General features: G+C 37.5%; 1 non-coding gene across 1 annotated transcript; it reads right to left on the bottom strand.

Moving 5' to 3' along the window:
• Positions 1-2,104: 2,104 nt before the first annotated feature.
• Positions 2,105-2,208, bottom strand: LOC127745196 (small nucleolar RNA R71). Its single transcript, XR_008006393.1, has one exon. It is a non-coding gene; the product is annotated as a small nucleolar RNA R71 (small nucleolar RNA).
• Between the last annotated feature and the right edge of the window lie 3,513 nt (positions 2,209-5,721).

A 5,721-nucleotide genomic window follows, 5' to 3' on the forward strand; every position in this document is an offset into this window, starting at 1 on the left:
TTGATGATCACAATTTCATGCACCAAGTTTTTGGCGCCGTTGCCGGGGATTGTTCGAGTTTGGACAACTGACGGTTCATCTTATTGCTCAGATTAGGTAATTTTCTTTTGAAAATTTTTTCAAAAATCTTTCAAAAATTTTTTCTGTATTTTCATTTTTCTAAAGATTAATTTTCGAAAAATCCAAAAAACAAGAATAATATCAAAAAAATATTTTGTGTTTCTTGTTTGAGTCTAGAGTCAATTTTTAAGTTTGGTGTCAATTGCATATTTTAAAAACTTTTGCATTTTTCGAAAATTCATGCATGTGTTCTTCATGATCTTCAAGTTGTTCTTGACAAGTCTCCTTGTTTGATCTTCATATTTTCTTGTTTTGTGTCTTTTGTTGTTTTTCATATGCATTTTTGCATTCATAGTGTCTAAGCATTGAAGATTTCTAAGTTTGGTGTCTTGCATATTTTTCTTTTTTTGAAAAAGTTTTCAAAAATAAGTCTTGATGTTCATCTTGATCTTCAAAGTGTTCTTGGTGTTCATCTTGACATTCATAGTGTTTTTGCATGCATCATTGGTTTTGATCCAAAATTTTCATGTTTTGGGTCATTTTTGCGTTTTTCTCTCACCTCATTAAAAATTCAAAAAATAAAAAAAAAATCTTTCCCTTATTTCTCTCAAAATTTCAAAAATTTGAGTTGAGTTAGTAAAAATTTTTTAAAACTTAGCTATTTCTTATAAGTCAAGTCAAATTTTCAATTTTAAAAAAATCCTATCTTTTCAAAATCTTTTTCAAAAATCAAATCTTTTTCATTTTTTTATTATTATTTCCAAAAATTTTTAAAATTTATTTTCAAAATCTTTTTCTTATCTTTATTTCAAAATTTTGAAAACTTTACTAACAATTAATATGATTGATTCAAAAATTTGAAGTTTGTTACTTTCTTGTTAAGAAAGGTTCAATCTTTAAATTCTAGAATCATATCTTTTAGTTTCTTGTTAGTCAAGTAATCAGTTTTAATTTTAAAAATCAAATCTTTTCCAAAATATCTTTTTCAATCATATATTTTCAAAATATCTTTTTTAAATCATATCTTTTTCAAAAAATTTATTTCAAAATATCTTTTCTAACTTCTTATCTTTTCAAAATTGATTTTCAAATCTTTTTCAACTAACTAATTGACTTTTTGTTTGTTTTACTAATTCTTATCTTTTTCAAAATCACCTAACTACTCTTTTCTCTCTAATTTTCGAAAATCATCCCCTTCTTTTTAAAATTCTTTTAAATTAACTAATTGTTTCAAATTTTAATTTTTAATTTTATTTCTTCTCCTAATTTTTGAAAATCACTAACCCTTTTTCAAAATTAAATTCGAAAATTCTGTCTCTCTCATCTCCTTCTATTTATTTATCTACTAACACTTCTCTTCCACTCAAGAATTCGAACCCACTCTTCCCCCTTGTGTTTGGATTCTTACCTTTTCACTTCTTTTATTCTTTTCCTCTTCTACTAACATAAAAGAATCTTTTTACTGTGGTAAAGAGGATCCCTATTATTATTTTCTGTTCCCTTCTTTTTCATATGAGCAGGAGTAAGGACAAGAATATTCTTGTTGAAGCAGATCCTGAACCTGAAAGGACTCTGAAGAGGAAACTAAGAGAAGCTAAATTACAACAATCCAGAGACAACCTTACAAAAATTTTCGAAAAGGAAGAGGAGATGGCAGCCAAAAATAATAATGCAAGGAGGATGCTTGGTGATTATACTACACCTACTTCCAAGTTTGATGGAAGAAGCATCTCAATCCCTGCCAATTAGAGCAAACAATTTTGAGCTGAAGCCTCAACTAGTTGCTCTAATGCAACAGAACTGCAAGTTTTATAGACTTCCATCAGAAGATCCCTATCAGTTTTTAACTGAGTTCTTGCAGATCTGTGAGACTGTTAAGACTATTGGAGTAGATCCTGAAGTCTACAGGCTCATGCTTTTCCCTTTTACTATAAGAGACATAGCTAGAACATGGTTGGACTCACAACCTAAAGATAGCCTGGACTCTTGGGATAAGCTGGTCACGGCCTTCTTGGCTAAGTTCTTTCCTCCTTAAAAGCTGAGCAAGCTTAGAGTGGATGTTCAGACCTTCAAACAGAAAGATGGTGAATCCCTCTATGAAGCTTGGGAAAGATACAAGCAGATGACCAAAAGGTGTCCTTCTGACATGCTCTCAGAGTGGACAATTTTGGATATATTCTATTATAGTCTATCTGAATTCTCTAAGATGTCACTGGACCATTCTGCAGGTGGATCCATTCACCTAAAGAAAATGCCTGCAGAAGCTCAAGAACTCATTGACATGATTGCAAATAACCAATTCATGTACACTTCTGAGAGGAATTCTGTGAGTAATGGGACGCCTCAGAGGAAGGGAGTTCTTGAAATTGATGCTCTGAATGCCATATTGGCTCAGAACAAAATTTTGACTCAGCAAGTCAACATGATTTCTCAAAGTCTAAATGGATGGCAAAATGCATCCAACAGTACTAAAGAAGCATCTTCTGAAGAAGAAGCTTATGATCCTGAGAACCCTGCAATGGCAGAGGTAAATTACATGGGTAAACCCTATGGAAATACCTATAATTCCTCATGGAAAAATCATCCAAATTTCTCATGAAAGGATCAACAAAGGCCTCAACAAGGCTTTAATAGTGGTGGAAGAAACAGGCTTAGCAATAGCAAGCCTTTTCCATCATCTTCTCAGCAACAGACAGAGAATTCTGAGCAGAGCCCCTCTAGCTTAGCAAACATAGTCTCTGGTCTGTCTAAGGCCACTTTAAGTTTCACGAGTGAAACAAGGTTCTCCATTAGAAATTTGGAGGCACAGGTGGGCCAGCTGAGTAAGAAAATCACTGAAACTCCTCCTAGTACTCTCCCAAGCAATACTGAAGAGAATCCAAAAAGAGAGTGCAAGACCATTGACATAATCAAAATGGCCAAACCTAGAGAGGAAGGGGAGGACGTGAATCCCAATGAGGAAGACCTCATGGGACGTCTCCCAGACAAGAAAGAGTTCCCTATTGAGGACCTAAAGGAATCTGAGGATCATACAGAGACCATAGAGATTCCATTAAACTTCCTTCTACCATTCATGAGCTCTGAGAACTATTCTTCCTCTGAAGAGGATGAAGATGTAACTAGAGAGCAAGTTACTCAATATCTAGGAGCTATAATGAAGCTGAATGCCAAGTTGTTTGGTAATGAGACTTGGGAAGGTGAACCTCCCTTGCTCATTAGTGAACTAGATACATGGGTTCAGCAAACTTTACCTCAAAAGAAACAAGATCCTGGTAAATTTTTAATACCTTGTACCATGGGCACCATGACCTTTGAGAAGGCTCTGTGTGACCCAGGTCAGGTATAAATCTTATGCCACTCTCTGTAATGGAGAAGCTGGAGATCTTTGAGATACAGGCTGCCACATTCTCATTACAGATGGCAGACAAGTCAGTAAGACAAGCTTATAGATTGGCAGAGGACGTGTTAGTAAAGGTTAAAGGCCTTTACATCCCTGTTGATTTCATAATATTAGACACTAGGAAGGAAGAGGATGAATGCATCATCCTTGGAAGACCCTTCCTAGCCACAGCAGGAGCTGTGATTGATGTTGATAGAGGAGAGCTAGTTTTTCAATTGAATGGGAACTACTTGGTGTTTAAAACTCAAGGATCTTCCTCTGCAACCATGGAGAGGAAGCATGAAAAGCTTCTCTCAATAGAGAATCAAACAGAGCCCCCACAATCAAACTCTAAGTTTGGTGTTGGGAGGCCACAACCAAACTCTAAGTTTGGTGTTGAACCCCTACATTCAAACTCTAAGTTTACTGTTGGGAGGTCCCAACAATGCTATGATGATTTGTGAGGCTCCATGAGAGCTCACTGTCAAGCTATTGACATTAAAGAAGCGCTTATTAGGAGGCAACCCAATTTTTATTTTTATTGTTCTTTTATGTTTTATTAGGATCATGATCATGTGGAGTCATAAAACAAATACTAAAATTAAAAATAGAATCAAAACAGCAGAAGAAACAGCACACCTTGGAGGAAGAGTTTACTGGCGTTTAAACGCCAGTAAGGAGCATCTGGCTGGCATTCAACGCCAGAACAGAGCATGAATCTGGCGTTGAACGCCAGAAACAAGCATGGAACTGGCGTTCAACACCAGAAACATGCTACAAACTGGCGTTGAACGCCCAAAACAAGCATAGAGCTGGCATTTAACGCCAGTAATAAGCATCAATCTGGTGTTAAACACCAGGATTGCATGCAGAGGGCGTTTTACACGCCTAATTGGTGCAGGGATGATTCATCCTTGATACCTCAGGATCTATGGACCCCATAGGATCCCCACCTACCTCAACCCACCTTCTCTCTTCTTCACATAATCCAATAACACTCTTCCCCAAAAACCATTCACCAATCACCTCAATCTCTCTTCCCCATCACCTCTTCACCACTCCCATCCATCTACTCTTCCCCCATAAACCCCACCTATCTTCAAATTCAAAATCTCTTTCCCACTCAAACCCACCCTAAATGACTGAACCTACTACTTTCTCCCTCCACTATATAAACCCCTCCATTCTTCTTCATTTTCACACAACACAACCCTCTCTTCTCCCTCTTGGCCGAATACACCTCTCTCTCCCTCTCCTCCACTTCTTCTTCTTCTTCCTCTTATCTTTCTTCTCTTGCTCGAGAGCGAGCAATATTCTAAGTTTGGTGTGGTAAAAGCATATCTTTTTTGTTTTTTCATAACCATTGATGGCACCTAAGGCTAGAGAAACCTCTAGAAAGAGGAAAGGGAAGACAAAAGCTTCCACCTCCGAGTCATGGGAGATGGAAAGATTCATCTCAAAAGTCCATCAAGACCACTTCTATGAAGTTGTGGCCAAAAAGAAGGTGATCCCTGAGGTCCCCTTCATGCTCAAGAAAAATGAGTATATGGAGATCCGACATGAGATCCAAAGAAGAGGTTGGGAAGTTCTGACCAACCCTATTCAACAAGTCAGAATTTTAATGGTTCAAGAGTTCTATGCCAATGCATGGATCACTAGGAACCATGATCAAAGTATGAACCCGAATCCAAAGAATTATCTTACAGTGGTTCAGAGAAAATACTTAGATTTCAGTCAGAAAAATGTAAGGTTAGCATTCAACTTGCCTATGATGCAAGAAGATGCACGCCCTTACACTAGAAGGGTCAACTTTGATCAAAGGTTGGACCAAGTCCTTATGGACATATGTGTGGAAGGAGCTCAATGGAAAAGAGACTCAAAAGGCAAGCCGGTTCAATTGAGAAGACTGGACCTTAAGCCTGTGGCTAGAGGATGGTTGGAGTTCATCCAACGCTCCATCATCCCCACTTGCAACCGATCCGAAGTTACTGTGGATCGGGCCATCATGATCCATAGCATCATGATTGGAGAGGAAGTATAAGTTCATGAAGTCATCTCTCTTGAATTCTACAAAGTAGCCGAAAAGTCCTCCACCATGACAATGCTAGCTTTTCCTCATCTTATCTGCCATCTATGCTACTCAGCTGGAGTTGTCATAGAAGGAGACACCCTCATTGAAGAGGACAAGCCCATCACTAAGAAGAGGATGGAGCAAACAAGAGAGGCCATCCATGGATCTCAAGAGACGCATGAGGAAGCTCATCATCAAGAAATCCCTGAGA

The sequence above is a fragment of the Arachis duranensis genome, chromosome 2 (genome assembly GCF_000817695.3).
Source record: "Arachis duranensis cultivar V14167 chromosome 2, aradu.V14167.gnm2.J7QH, whole genome shotgun sequence".
In the NCBI taxonomy this organism is placed as follows: domain Eukaryota; kingdom Viridiplantae; phylum Streptophyta; class Magnoliopsida; order Fabales; family Fabaceae; genus Arachis; species Arachis duranensis.